The 13,769-nt window shown below is 39.5% G+C and overlaps 1 protein-coding gene across 1 annotated transcript in view; it reads left to right on the forward strand.

Moving 5' to 3' along the window:
• The window catches only part of LOC128024890 (uncharacterized), an 85,588-nt gene that overhangs the window by 42,266 nt on the left and 29,553 nt on the right, over window positions 1-13,769 (forward strand). The window lies entirely within an intron of this gene.

Raw genomic sequence — 13,769 nt, forward strand, 5'->3', positions numbered from 1 at the left:
ACACTGGTGGAGAATGCGGGCAAGAGTGTGAGGTGGACACCGACAACCGACCCCTGAGGAGACCGTTAAAGCCACCCGTTTGTTTTTTTTGTTTTTCTTTTTTTCCCCCATTCATTTGTATCTGCTCTGTTTCCACAGGCGGCCGCTCCTCCCCCGGCATGGAAGAACTGCTAAAACACCTCACCGAGGTGAGCATCCGCCAGCAGCAGATAATGGAACACATGGCCTCACGTCAAGGAGACGCCGAACGTGAGCTCGCCGCCCTCCGCGCCGCCACCCACCGCACGCCGCTGCCTGACCCCCGTGTCCAAGCCGTCCAGCTGATGCCACGAATGACGGCGCATGATGACGTGGAGATGTACATTCAGATGTTTGAGGCCACCGCAGTCCGGGATGCGTGGCCAGAGGACGAGTGGGCCCGACTCCTCGCGCCGCTGCTGACCGGGGAAGCGCAGCGGGCGTATTTCACCATGACGGCCGAGAGAAGCCGGAACTATGGAGAAGTGAAAAAGGAGATCCTGAGCCGAGTAGGCCTTTCCCCAATCTGTGCGGCGCAGCAGTTCCATGACTGGGAATATCGAGCTCGACAGCCCGCTCGCGCCCAGGCGGCCAAACTATCCCTGGTTGGCCCAACATTGGCTGTTGACCGGGGGTCCCTCCGCACACCAGGTAGCTGAGTGTGTGGTGATCGAGAGTCCTGGCCTGAACACAACTAAAGTCCAATATTCAATTATAAGTATAGTGCCGCCTGCTGGCAACAGGAATGACTTATTTCATACTAACTTAAATATGAGATGTCTGATCTGCCTGAAACTTTGCATGTTTGGTAAGAGTCCTGGTCTAAAGACATTTACATGGCGATATTCAGTTATAATCATAATGCCACCTGTTGGCAGCAGGAAATATGGCAAAAATATTTACTATTTTATAAGCATATGGCCCAACGTTCACGGTTCCTCCTATGGGCACCGGGTGGTGGTGAGCCCGGGTGCGAGGACCCGTTTATCGCTGCTTGCAGCTTTAAAGGGGGGGTGAAATGCTTGTTTTCACTCAATATCCTGTTAATCTTGAGTACCTATAGAGTAGTACTGCATCCTTCATAACTCCAAAAAGTCTTTAGTTTTATTATATTCATAAGAGAAAGATAGTCTGTACCGATTTTTCCCGGAAAAACACGACCATCTGGAGGCGTGACGTGTGGGCGGAGCTAAAGAATCACGAGCGCCAGTAGGCTTTTGCGTTGAGAGCGTTTGGAGGCTGTGACTTTACCGTGAGGAAAAACCAACCAAAACAAACCATGGCTAACAGTCAGATTCAGCGTATATTTATGATCCAGAATCAGATCCAGAGGCTGAAATTTAACAAGAGCAGCATCAGCAACAACGTCTCTATGTGGTATGTAATGAAACTGTATATATTTGCTTAGCGGTTTTGGAAAATTACTAAGTTCCACTTTGTCGTCTTTTTTTTTTTTTTTTAAGCTGAACATGTGGAAAAGTGCAGTTTGATGACAACATCGCATGTTGTTTACTTGATGTGCTTACCCGCTGATAGCTAACTTAACAACACAGAGATATTTGAAGCAGTTTTACTCGTGCAGTTCGATGACAACATCGCATGTTGTTTACTTGATGTGCTTACACGCCGATAACTAAGTTAACAACACAGAGATATTTGAAGCAGTTTTACTCACCGCATGCGGTTCCAACACAGGATCATGACCCTTTTTCGTTGGGACTGCATTATCCTTAAGAAATAAACAATGTGCAAATCCGGCGTCAAACTGGGCCTTGTTTGTAAAACAAGCATCTTCGAAATGCAGGGGAACAAACACAAACACTTGCACAACTCCGTTGATGTTCTGTAAAAATAAACTACATCCACTGGTCCCTTAATGCTGTTTCTCTTTTGGTAATCTGTGCAGGGTTGTCTTGCCCTGGCAACCAAAAACACACTCCTTTTGTGACATTTAGCGACGCTCTCGCTCTGATCAGTGAATGGCTGTTGTGCTCTCAGTGCTCTGCTATACAGGAACTCGCGCTCTTCCGGCAGACGTGCCCTTAGGACCCATATAAAGAAATTCCGCTCCATCTAACGTCACACAGAGCCATACTCGAAAAAAACTTTCCGAAACTTGTGACAAACCGGAAGGAGTATTTTTGGAACAGAAATACTCCTTCAAACGTACAACTTAATTTTTGAAACTTTGTCCATGTTTAGCATGGGAATCCAACTCTTTAACAGTGTAAAAAACTCAGTATGCATGAAATAGCATTTCACCCCCCCTTTAATTAGGGCTCAAGCCTGGAGGGCGAGAGCCCTATTGTTTTCCTTAGGATTATTAGGGCTCAAGCCTGGAGGGCGAGAGCCCTATTGTTTTCCTTAGGATTATTTTTTTTTTTTTTTTTTTTTCTTTATTCTTCTAATTTTTTTCTAAGGTTTCGGGGGCTTTTGGGGTCCTTAACATGCTCAAAAACTCTTGAAAATTGGCACACATCTTGGAACCTGCGGCCATTAGGGCCGGGCAGAGTCTGATACACGGGCGTGGACAGGGGCTCTACAGCGCCCCCTGTAGTACCGAGGGCCATATATCATGCATACTTGCATGTATAGATATGAAACTTGGTACATATATATAACTCATCAAACCAAACAACTTTCACACTGCATGTCATAACCTCCGCCCAACAGGAAGTTGGCTATTTAGGGTTTTATGAAAAACACATGCTCTGGAATTTGATATACTCCTCTGAGGGTATACTCCTCTGACTCCACCCGTTCACCACAAAACTCGGTGAACACGATCTCAAGACATTGGGGATGCTAAATTGCGAAGAGATTTTTGATATCTCGAACGGTTTGCCCATGGCGAGGCGTGGAAATTATGGCGAGAAATGAGAAACAGGAAATGTATAATAACATCCACATACATTTGCTGAATTTGATCAAACTTAATTGGTTTGTTCGTTGTATGATGTCGATCGCATATATGTGACTATTAGGAGTCAAAGTTATTGCGCCACCAACTGGCAGCAGGAAGTGAATCATTTTCAGAACGCTTTGAATTCAGCATCTTATTTTTACTTGATTTGCTTCAAACTTCATCAGAATAATGACAAAACATGGCTGAAGAAAATTTGTCGTGGGGATATTTATATCTAATATAGTGTTGCCATGGCAACGTGTCAAACTTGAATGTTCTGTTCTGGTGATTTTTAGGCAGATAACTAGCTCAGATTTACATGAAACTCGAAACAGACATCAGTATTAAAGATAGCTAGACAATGGCAAAAGCTTTTAAAAGGGCGTGGAAGAGGCACTCTATAGCGCCACCTTTTGTCAAAAGTGGGGGGGTTAGTTTTAGCTACAGACACCAAACTTGGTACATAAATTGTTCTTATCAAGACGGACAACTTTATAATTCGCAGTCATAAGCTACGACCAACAGGAAGTTGGTTATTTTGACTTGAATATGGATTTTTGGGAATTTTCTTTTGTGAATTAATGCATACTCCTCCCAGGGGAAGTACACTATACACACCAAACTTTGTCTACATTAAGAAAAAACATTGAGGAACTTAAATTGCGAATGAATTTTGGATAGCTTGAACGGTTTTGTTGTGGTGATTTTTTGAAATAACAGTAAAAAGTGAAACATTAATCGTCTTGTATTTTTAAGTTGCAGCTTCCAAACCTTTAAAAAACATTTTTCATTTAGAAAACCAGTGATTCTGAGGAAATATGCATAGTTTCATGACTTTACAGCACTGTATGATTAAAGGAAAATTAAAAAACTGTCAGACATCTGATCTCACTCTGTCACTCTGTGTGAGGAATGTATGTGTGCTGACTGTGTGTGTGTGTGTGTGTGAGAGAGTGTGAGTGGGGGAGAGGTGTGAGGTGTGAGGTGAGTGGCAGACAAGACAGGGAGAGAGAGAGGGACTTAAACATCTCTTTAATCACCAGAAAAAAATATTATTTTAAATTGTTATTTTTTTGTTGTTGTTGCTAATTGTGCTGTTTTCATTACAGCTTAAGAAATACAGTTTCAGGGATTAAAAAAAATCTAAAAATACTTATTTTAGCTGCAAATAATAATTTCAAATTAATTTGATACTGACCTCTGACACCCTGTGACATGACATTTATTTGAATTTACATAATCTCATGGATGTAACAGTAAAACTGTTCAGCTCACCGATGAAGACTAAGCAAGCAGAACTATTTCACAAATGCTTAAAGGTTAAAGGAACACTCCACCGTTTTTTGAAATAGGGCTTATTCACATTATTTCCTACATTTAGATAGGTGGGCAAGTGCATTTTTGTGTCAGTGCATGCATTGTTTTAGTTTGACTGGGTCAGCGTTAGCTTAGCTTAGCACAATGAATGGAATCCTTTGTTGCCAGCTAGCATGGCCTGAGTAAAATTGATCAAAAAAAAACAAAAAAAAACACTTAATTACTTCTTGTGGACTGCGTATTCACAACGAGTACAAATAGCGATCCAGATTAACACTAGGCGATTTCCTAGGCAGATATTGGCTTGGGACTATATTATGGGGAAGCACAGGCGAAGCACTGCTGCTTAGGCGAAGCACTGCTACTTCGGCGCAGAGATATCACGCAACACATGAAATCCCACGACTTCCGTCAACATACCGGCGTGTATAGTAGCTGCCTGGCTATTTTCCTTACAATACACGAATGGCGATGAACATGGCTGATTTTGAGAGAGACGAAGAGGGTGACTTCTCAGACAGTCAAGAACCAGAACCATACCTATTTGAACCATAGTTTACAGAAGACGAGCTGCGTGCTTTGGAAATAGAACGACAGTAGGAGACTGCGGTCAAGCCAGCCGCACTTCAGAAAAACACCGTCAAGCCAGCAGCGAGTGAAATTTATATGCGCGTGTATTAGATGCGATCGCTCAACAGCCTGAGGACGTGAGGATGAGAGCCAACATGAACTGGTGGTGTGAATGTGGGGGAATATGCCAATCTATGCCGACGGAAATAGAGTGTCTTTGCTGTAGAGAGTGGGACATGTTTTTGCCATTGATGACCAGGCTCAACACGTCAGATCAAGATGAGCGTGCCCGAAGTTGTGTGTGTCACATCTACAGAGGATTTCACGGCGCTGATCCATTCTGCAGTACTCGATTTTTTTTTCCGGTGTGACAAAGTGAACTGGAAAAAACGCCCCACGTCGAATGGAACAAATGGACAGCTGTCCACAGAGTAAGTGATTATTTTAATCATGACGCATGTATAGATCGACCCATATTATACCTGTATTCACATAGAGTTGATGTTTTCATGTGTTGCGTGATATCTCTGCGCCGAAGTAGCAGTGCTTTCTTCTGTGCTTCCCCATAATATAGTCCCAAGTCAATATCTGCCTAGGAAATCGCCTAGTGTTAATCTGGATCGCTATTTGTACTCGTTGTCAATACGCAGGCCACAAGAAGTAATTAGGTGGGTTTTTTTTATTTTTTTGATCACTTTTACTCAGGCCATGCTAGCTGGCAACAAAGGATTCCATTCATTGTGCTAAGCTAAGCTAACGCCGACCCAGTCAAACTAAAACAATGCATGCACTGACACAAAAATGCATTTGCCCACCTATCTAAATGTAGGAAATAATGTGAATAAGCCCTATTTCAAAAAACGGTGGAGTGTTCCTTTAATGAAATCATAACAAAACACTTTTAAATTATTTAAGGATTTGGTAACACTTTAAAATAATGTCTCAATTGTTAACATTAGTAAATGCATTGGTAACACTTCATAATAGCTGCACTCCTAGCTAAGCATTAGTAAATAGCCAGTTCATTCTTTATATATCCTTCTCCCAAAATTAATATTTTAGTAAGCATTTTATAAATACAGCTATAATTAAACTGTTCATAGTTTATATGCACATTTATTTTGAGGAGATTAAAGGCTGTTATCTTCCAAAATAAAAAATAAATAAAAAAATAAAAATAAACAAACACAGAACTAAAAAGGGAATCATTAATTGGCTTGTATTTTTAAATTGCAGCTTCCAAACATTTCAAAGCATTTTTTCATACAGCGATCAAATTATTCTGAGGAAATATGCATAGTTTCACGACTTTACAACACTGAATGGACAACAGAAAATGTAAAAACTGTCAGACTTCTTAACTGACATGATCTCACTCTGGCCACTCTGTCTGTGTGAGGGAAGGGAGGGGGAGAGGGAGGGGGAGTGTGAGGAGGTTGGTGACTGACTGCATTTTTGGTGACTGACAGTGTGTGTGAATTGTAGGGAGGGGAGGGGCTATCTGGCAGAGAGAGAGACAGAGAGAGAGAGAGAGAGAGAGAGAGAGACCTAATCATCTCTTTAATCATCAGGGGGAAATAATCAGTATTTTAAATGTTTATTGTTTTTGTTGTTGCTAATGGTGGTGTTTTTTTCCCCTTTCATTATAGCTTAAGAAATATCTTAGGCCTTATCCTTTTCTGACAGTTTTAGGGATTTAAAAACATCCTAAGAATCCTTATTTGTGCTGCAAATAATAATTTCAAACTCATTTGATACTGACCTATGACATCCTGTGACATGACATGACATTTATCTGAATTTAAGAGTTATGAATCTACATCCGTCTGCATGGACTCTTGTTTGTAGGTGTTCTAAACTTGCTGACTCCTATTATCAATGGCAACGGCATTGGAAAGCCAGTACATTATATACATATATATTTCATTTGTTTATATTTCATTTTTGTAAATAACTTAATTTATAAATGATAAAAAGATCCTTAAAAAAGTATGAAAATACAATGATTGAACATTATAGATGTGCTCAAGAACAAAACATTTATAGCTGTATTTATTAACTGCTTAATAATCAGCCTGATCTCACAATCAAAACGTACATATTTCGACGTAAATTAAAACTGTCCAATACGTATGTGCCTTTACGTATTTACACTGTCCAATACGTATTATCTGGACGTAATTACAGGTTCGATACGTATCTAAATTTACGTAAAAACAACCTCAAATACATACAGATAGAACGTGTTCTCTGACCAGTCAGTTATCCATAGAAATTTGCTCATGAAGCTGCTTTTCAATGCGTATCTGATTAATTTGTTTAATATTTATGTATATTTTCCCTTTTTATATATTTTTTTGATAAATGTAAGATCCCTATACCCGACCCGAACCTAAACCTACCCATTTTATACAGAACGTTAAAAGAATAAAAAATAAAACACAATATTAGTAAAAATATAACATTAAAATGATATTTTGAGCCACTAACGTTAATCCTACACCTACCCCTAAACCTACCCATAACCATTTCTTAAAACTACATAACGTTACTGTTATAAACAAACAAATAACAGACAAACAAACGTAACGTTAATCATTTATTTTTTGCGAAAATATCAAAAATGGTACCAAAAGTAGTTCAAATTATAAAGAGTTCCAGTCGCAGTCCTCTATGGAGGTAATAGTAGGGTACAGAGCAGAATTTAATTTATTAATCCATGAAATTATGTATCTGTCTTCTCTCCGTGAAGGCGCACTGGCGCAGTACTCAAATGTCATAAACTGAAACACGACATGTCGCAAATCTGTGACGAATTGGATGAGGACCAATGAGCGTTTGATATCAGTGCCGTAAACCATGTCGTAACGTGGCGAACTGGCGCTATTTTCAAATTCAAATTAGTGGTGGAAATTATGATTCTTTCTAGAGAGTCGTTCATTTTCAGTTCGTTCACCAAAATGATTCGTTCAGAATCGTTCACTGATTCGTTCAGTGGTAATTTCTTCGTATTACACAAAATAAGCCAGCAGATGGCAAAAAAAGAGTGCATTATGCGTTATGTCTTAAGTCAACGTACGTATTCACTTGTTACAAAAACTGATCTGGCTTTATTAAAATTTGTGTATAATCGCATTCAATATATAAAGTCTAATTAAGTTGTTCAGATGAACAAAGCACAAGGTTTTCTTGCCTAATTAGCATTTTAATTGTTTGGTCAGACAGTTTGTATATCATATATTCACATTCATAAATCGGGGATTAAACGTGGAGTTGCTATATCAGAACAAGCGTATGTGCACAGCGCTTTGCATTTTGCGAGATTGACATGCTAAATGGCAGATTAACCCGGTTTACTCTCATTCATTTCGTTCACGAACGAGATAATGTACCAGTTCATTTCATTCACAAACGACATGCGTGTATCAGTTCAGTCATTTAATTCACGAACGAGATGTATCAGCTCATTCAACTCATTCACGAACGACATGTGTACCAGTTCAGTCATTTCATTCACGAACGATAAGATCTCTAGATCTAGTTCAGACTCATTTGAAACTCGTTCATTGAAGGGCGTATTCGTTCACTACATTCGACAAATCACATACTCGGTAACATATCATACTCGAAGGCTATTGGCTCGAGGTTGAGCAATTCTTTGACAGGATGAAATACCCGGTTCACTGAGCTGCGCATGCGCTGCTTATAGCGCCGCGCTGCTGTGGAGGGAGGAACTTCACTGAACGAGAAATATGAGTCAGTGGATTACGTGAACGAGAACGATTCGTTCACCTAAAAGATTCGTTCAAAAAGAACGATTCGTTCACGAACGACACATCACTAATTCAAATCATAACGAGCGCGAGCTTTGACTGTGACGGACGCTGTTGCTGAGAATGAAGATGAAGATCGATTGATAAAGGGCTGAATTTGGATATGTTCCTTGCAAACATCTGGATTCTAAAGATATGCAGTACAGCAAACAAATAAAATGGATGTGATTTGTAATTGTATGCTGTGCTTTTGTGTATCTATGGTTTGCAGCATGCACAGAAATGTTATTTCCTATTAAGTAGACGAGTAAACTGCTTTCAATAAATTGAATAAAAACATGTATTGATATGACAATTAAATACAACAGATTTAAATCATTAAAGCCACGATTTTAATATTAATACATGGGAATTCATATACATTCACACTTTACGTTAGATTATTTATGTTTTTTAGCTTCTAACACGTGAGTATTTGTACGTTTTACTGCTATAAATACATCAATATTGTACGTTTCTATGTGCATGAATACGTAAGTAAATGTACGTGTGGTAGAACCACATTTAACGTAAAAATACACACGTATTCTCATGAGATCACGTTGCAATAATGCATATTAAAGGAGTGCTATTATGTTGTTTCACACTTTCAACTTTAGTTAGTCTGTAATGTTGCTGTTTCAGCATAAAAAAGTTCTGCAAAGATTCAAAGCTCAAAGTCCAATTCAATAGGATAATTTTATTTAACAAAAGTCACATTTTAGAAAAAAACAACAAACAACTTGTTTGGACTACAACAAATATTTTCCAGGACTTGTGATATCACAAATACGGACGAATAGGATGTAAATTGGTTGAGCTGCACTAGAAAAGGCAATGAGTGTGATATATACGTAGTTGACAATGAAGACTGGAAAAGAAAAAAACTCTGTATATTCAGGTGTGAAGAATTATTAGCCATTTTTCCTTTACTGATAAAATGAGTCAAAAACAAAGGTTTAACTCAGACTGAAAATCCAAAATTATTAGATCCCCATGAGAAATATTCAAAATAAGTACAGTACAGTAATTGCAGAGTTAAGACATGACCACTGGACAGTAAAATGCTTACTGGGTAACAGGGGTCAGAAAAAAACAAGTGGAGAAGAACAGAAACACATTAACTGGAAAATAATTAAGAATTAAAGTGAAGAATTAGGTGTGAAACTATCAGGGAGCATTTAGTCTACAGTCCCACCATTTTTCAGAGCTGCAACTTTCCTGGAGTCTCCAGAATTACAAAGTGTCAGGTTCTGAGAGACTTAAAAGATCCCAAAAATGACTTAATTAGAATAGCATGAAATATTGTGAAATACTATATATTGAGACTTTATATATAGGCTCTATGAACAGATGGGTTCTGACTGACTCTTGTTCGACGCTTTGAGGAATATATCTTCCAGAATCTAGCATTAGATTTAGGAGCTTATTTTTATTCCATCTCCTATCCTGAAAAGTCTGTCTTGCAGAATTGACTAAAAATTAATATTCACATTAATTCTTAATTCTTTTGCAAATCTTTTTGAGATTTTTTTCACCAAATTTTTTTCTTTTTCTGCCCCCGTGACCCAGTCACCATTTTTTGTCCAATGGTCAAGTCTTAACCTAATTATTGTTAATTATCTTAAAATCATTATTGTTCATGTTAACATAGTTAATGTTTATGAATTAAATATTATTGTAATGTGTAACTGAAGTTATATAGATTGTTCTGTGAATGTGATTTCAAAGTCTAGATGATTCGGATTAACCCTTTAACTGCCGTATCCTTTAAAACCTGACTGCCAGAGGGCTATTGTGAATGCATGTGCCCGCTTGGCACAATTTACCTGATGCCACAGAGGTGGCGTTGCACTGATGGCTTGAGCCCGCCATCGCTGCTTGCAGCTATATTTTGTTATTATTATTATTAGGGCTCAAGCCTGGAGGGCGAGAGCCCTATTGTTTTCCTTAGGATTATTTGTTGTTGTTATTATTATTATTATTATTATTATTATTATTATTTTTATTATTAGGGCTCAAGCCTGGAGGGCGAGAGCCCTATTGTTTTCCTAAGGATTATTTGTTATTATTATTAGGGCTCAAGCCCGAAGGGGCGAAGAGCCCTTTTGTTCTTCTAAGGATTATTAGGGCTCAAGCTCGAAGGGGCGAAGAGCCCTATTGTTCTTCTAAGGATTATTCTTATTATTAGGGCTCAAGCCCGAAGGGGCGAAGAGCCCTATTGTTCTTCTAAGGATTATTCTTATTATTAGGGCTCAAGCCCGAAGGGGTGAAGAGCCCTATTGTTCTTCTAAGGATTATTAGGGCTCAAGCCCGAAGGGGCGAAGAGCCCTATTGTTCTTCTAAGGATTATTCTTATTAGGGTTCAAGCCCGAAGGGGTGAAGAGCCCTATTGTTCCCCTAAGGATTATTCTTATTATTAGGGCCCGAGCCAATGGGCGCAGGGCCCTATTGTTACCCTAAGGATTATTCTTATTATTAGGGCTCAAGCCCGAAGGGGCGAAGAGCCCTATTGTTCCCCTAAGGATTATTCTTATTATTATTATTAGGGCTCAAGCCCGAAAGGGGCGAAGAGCCCTATTGTTCTTCTAAGGATTATTAGGGCTCAAGCCCGAAGGGGCGAAGAGCCCTATTGTTCTTCTAAGGATTATTAGGGCCCGAGCACCGATGGTGTGAGGACCCTCTTGGAATTGCTCCGTTTATTATTAGGGCCCGAGCACCGATGGTGTGAGGACCCTCTTGGAATTGCTCCGTTTATTATTATTATTATTATTATTATTATTATTATTATTATTATTCTTATTATTATTATTATTATTATTATTATTATTCTCCAAAATGAATCGCATTTTTGAGGGCCTAAACATGCTCGAAAAGTCATGAAACTTTGCACACACCTCAGAACTGGCGAAAATTTACGTCTGATATGGGTTTCAGAAGTGGGTGTGGCAAAATGGCTCAACAGCGCCACCTATACACGTTCAACGGTGTGCGCCTCGAGCTACGTTTCATGTACATGTATGAAAATCGGTATACACATGTAACTCTCCAATACCTACAAAAAAGTCTCTTGGAGCAAAATCCGAAACCCAACAGGAAGTCGGTTATTACTAATATTATGAGCAAATTTTGTGTCATTTATGTCATTTCCATGCGTTGTATTTTAACGAACTCCTCCTAGAGATTCATTCAGATGAACACCAAATTTGGTATGCCTAATCTGAAGGCCTTTGCGATGTTAAATTGCGAAGCTTTTGAGTTTTCGTTAATGGGCGTGTCCGTGGCGGCCTGGTGAATTTCGATGATTCGCCATGAAACAGGAAGTTGCTATAACTCAGACATACAATGACCAATCTGCCCCAAACTTCACATGTTTGATGAGACTCCTGACCTGAACAGATTGATATGCCCATATTCAGTTATAGTCATAGCGCCACCTATTGGCAACAGGAAGTGACATATTTTACACTGCGATGAACTACTCCTAGAAATTTTATGACATCAATGTATTTTTTGTGGTCAGTCTAATCTAAAGCCCTGTGCGATGTTAAGTTGTGAAGATCTTGAGTTTTCGTTAAAAGGCGTGTCCATGGCGCCGTCACGAAGTTCGATGTCTCGCCATGGGAATAAAAGATGTTATAACTCAGGCATAAAATGTCCGATCTTCCCCAAACTTCACGTGTGTGATAAGAGTCCTGGCCTGAACACATCTGAAGGCCAAAATTCCATCAGGTGTGGCAAAATGGCTCGATAGCGCCACCTATACACTTTCAACAGAGTGCGCCTCGAGCTATGTTTCACGTACATGTACAAAAATCGGTATACACATGTAACACACCAATACCTAAAAAAAAGTCTCTTGGTACGAAATCCGAATCCCAACAGGAAGTCGGTTATTTAGAATTTTCTCTGCAATATTGGCATTGTTTTTGCCATTTTCAGGGGTTGTACTTTAACGAACTCCTCCTAGAGATTTATTCAGATCAACACCAAACCTGGTCAGTGTAATCTTAAGCCCTTTGCGATGTTAAATTGCGAAGATCTTTAGATTTCGTTAAAGGGCGTGTCCATGGTGGCCTGACAAATTTCGATGTTTCGCCATGAAAAAGGAAGTTGCTGTAACTCAGACATACAATGTCCAATCTGCCCCAAACTTCACATGTTAGATAAAACTTCTGCCCTTAACAGATCTACATGCCCACATTCAGTTATAGTCATAGCGCCACCTATTGGCAACAGGAAGTGACATGTTTTACGCTGCAACAAACTACTCCTATAATTTTTTTGAGATTAACATATATTTTGTGGTCAGTCTAATCTAAAGGCCTGTGCAATGTTAACTTTTGGAGATCTTGAGTTTTTGTTAAAGGCCGTTTCCATGGCGCCATGACAAAATTTGATGTCTTGCCACAGCAAGAGAAGTTGTTGTAACTCAAGCATAAAATGTTCAATCTTCCCCAAACTTCACATGTTCGATAAGAGTCCTGGCCTGAACACATCTGAAGGCCAATATTCCATTATAATGATAGCGCCACCTGCTGGCAACGGTAAGATTGGCACATATATGGGATATACTTTGATATATTCCACTTATATTTAGGACATTAAATGCATATTTCTCAACGTTCACCTTTTTGCTAAAGCAACACGATGGCGGTGAGCCCGGGTGCGAGGGCCCGTTCATCGCTGCTTGCAGCTTTAATTATTATTATTAGGGCTCAAGCCCGAAGGGGCGAAGAGCCCTATTGTTCTTCTAAGGATTATTAGGGCTCAAGCCCGAAGGGGCGAAGAGCCCTATTGTTCTTCTAAGGATTATTCTTCTTCTTATTAGGGCTCAAGCCCAAAGGGCGAGAGGCCTATTGTTTTCCTTAGGATTATTTTTTATTATTATTATTATTATTATTATTATTATTTTCCAACGTCTCGGGGGCTTTTGGGGCCCTTAACATGCTTAAAAAGTCTTGAAAATTGGCACACAGATTGGAACCTGCGGCCATTAGGGCCGGGCAGAGACTGATACACGGGCGTGGCACAGGGGCTCTACAGCGCCCCCTGGAATATGGAGGGCCATATATCATACATTCTTGCTCGTAGACGTATGAAACTCGGTACACATATAAATCTCATCAATCCAAACAACTTTTGTA

This window comes from Carassius gibelio, chromosome A12, assembly GCF_023724105.1.
Source record: "Carassius gibelio isolate Cgi1373 ecotype wild population from Czech Republic chromosome A12, carGib1.2-hapl.c, whole genome shotgun sequence".
NCBI lineage: Eukaryota > Metazoa > Chordata > Actinopteri > Cypriniformes > Cyprinidae > Carassius > Carassius gibelio.